The following is a 2,679-nucleotide window of genomic DNA, read 5'->3' as shown; positions in this document are numbered from 1 at the left end:
CAGCACTACCCCCTCTTCAAGGGAATCACCTGCACCTTCCTGGTGCCAGAGTGAGGCTAGGAGGTCAGTCAGCGTAAACAGCCAGCACACATTATTAACCCGGGCTGTTCCCGGCTTTTAGCGGTTAGCGTTCACACTTCCGGGAAGCGGAATGAAGTGGGATAAACGGGCTCTCCAGGGTTTGCTACCACTTTCACCAGGTATCTTTTAAACCCGGGAGGCAAGTGCTACAACACGGGTTGAGTACGGGTGGGGAACGCCAGACAGATGGGCCTGTGTGAACGGCCCCTTTAATCCGCTTGTGAAACGTTCCTCACACGCGCCTATATCGGGGCAAACTGCCAGTCTGAACTCGGCCGTTGTGATGATAAAACAGAGGAGAGGAGAATGATGTGAGTCGCTTTCGGTTCCCATGGAGGAGAAAGAGGGGATATAAATAAAATAAGGTAATTAATAAAAGTTAACAGATTTTTTTTAAAAGAGAGAAAGGTTTTGGGGAGGGGAAGAATAAGCCGCCCTGAGCTACCGGATAGGGCAGGGTACAAATCCCAAAATAAATAAATAAATAAATAAATAAATATAAATAAAATATTTCAAGCCAAATACCTGTGTTTGCAGCCCTTACGTGTTTATGTAGATTCAAAGGCACTTGGCTCTAAAGCTGGTACTGTTGATATTAGGTTTTTGTTGGGGGGGGGAGAAGGGGGGGATCGGTGTTTTTCCATCGGAAAGACCAGGGCCAGCAAGTCTGCTTGTGTCTCCCTGAGGGCGATTCAGAGATCTTTTGCAGGCTGACAGCAAACAAATTACTTGTCAGTCACTCTGGAAATAGGGATGCTGGAGGTAAATTCATGCCTGATTCAAAACCCTGTGCAAGTGGGGAAGTTATAATATACCCAATCTTTCCAGATCCTTGGCCCACATTGTGGAAGGCTGGGTGGGGGAATTTCCCCACCAAATCATTTTGGGGTGGGAGGTGGAACTGCACATGGTATGCAAGAGCTACCGGGTGAATTGTGCACACCGCTGCAACACACTGTTGCATATTCCTGGCCTGCACGTTCCCCCCCCCCCCCCCCCCTCACTCACCTTCCGTGACCTTTAGAACGCTACCAAGAGTGGCAAAAGCTTGCACAGGCCACCGCCTCTGCCCCAAGAACAGAGCAAAAAAAAAAAGGGGAGGAGATGAGCAGCAATATTGTCATAAAGAAGCATAGGGTGGCGCTTGCCCCTCTCCCGTCCCTCCTGGAAGATTTAAAGGGCCCTTCAGCGGATCAGCAGAGAGCCTGTGGCCTGCTGATCAGCCGGAGAGCCCTTTAAATCTTGCTGGAGGGGAAGGAGAGGGGCAGGCACCACCCCACACTTCTTCTCAATGGCATTAAAAGGATCCCTTTAAATGCTGTTGGGAAGAAGCAGGGGGTCTTTCAGGAAGGGGGAGGAACCCCCAATAGTTATGGGGCCAGAGTCTATCAATGGCTCCTACCTCCACATTCAGAGGCACCAATCCTCCGATTCCCAGAGGCAGGAGGTCTCCTCAAGAGAAGGCCCGGGCCTATCTGGCCTGTGGTTGGCCACCCAGATGAGCTGGCGGGTCCCTGCCTGAGACAGGAGGCTGGAGTCTGGGGCGGATTAAGGCTCACTGGTGCCCTAAGCACTGACCAATCTTGGTGCCCCCGATCTTGCTGTCATAGCCTGTGACAGGACACCTGGCCAACAAAGAACAGAAGATAACCCTAGGGTGCGCCAAGATCAATGTGCCCTAGTTTTATCTTTTTTTTCTTTTACAAATCATCATTTGTTTTTTCTTTTCTTTTCACCCTTTCCCCCAACTTTGCGGTGCCCCCTTTGGCCCTGGTGTCCTAAGCACGTGCTTAGTCTGCTTCATGGCTCATCTGCCCGTGGCTGGAGTGGAGGGACCTTGACTGGCCTGACCCGGCAAGGGTCTCCGGCCTCCTACCTGTCCCGCCACGCCCATGCAGAGGTGCACCCAGTGCCGGATTTATGCATAAGCTAAACAAGCTACAGCTTAGGGCCCCGCAATCTGCTGGGGCCTCAAATAAAAAGACAATACAAACATGATTTCAAATATTAAAAAGGTATATATCCAGGGCTCTAGTCGGGGGGGAGCTCTCAGGTATGGAGCTCCGGAAGAGAACCTCTAGGGGGCGGGGCGGTCATGTGGTGAAGCCCCGCCCCCTTCTTCGATCCTCATTCCGTTCGGGAATGAGGACGAAGCAGGAGGGTAAGTAGCCGGGCCTTCTGACACACTTCCGGTGATGTCAGGGGGTGTGGCCTTCTGTCACTTCCGGTGATGTCAGGGGGCGTGGCATATGCAAATAAGTTATGCTAATGAGTTATGCTAATGAGCTCCGGCAGCTCTTTTTCTACAACAAGACCCCTGTATATATCTATTATTTTTTTTTTCCTGAGACCAGCTGACGTGATTTAAAACAGTAGGGTTTTGTATAGCTTAGGGCCTCAGCAAGTCTAAATCCGGCCCTGGGTGCACCCCCCACCCCCAAGAGGCTGCCGGCCGGGGGCTTCCACGGGAGTCTGTCCGGAAGGGCAGAAAAGAGCCGGTGAGCTCCTCCCCGGCCCGGGGCTCTCTTCTCCCCTGACCCCCCCCTCCCCGCCCTCGACGCGCTCCCTCCAGAAGGGGCTCCGGCCCTCCCCTCCCCT

This window comes from Gekko japonicus, unplaced genomic scaffold (assembly GCF_001447785.1).
Source record: "Gekko japonicus isolate JY-2015 unplaced genomic scaffold, Gekko_japonicus_V1.1 scaffold91, whole genome shotgun sequence".
Classification (NCBI taxonomy): domain Eukaryota; kingdom Metazoa; phylum Chordata; class Lepidosauria; order Squamata; family Gekkonidae; genus Gekko; species Gekko japonicus.
Note: the sequence above shows the minus strand (reverse complement) of the source record.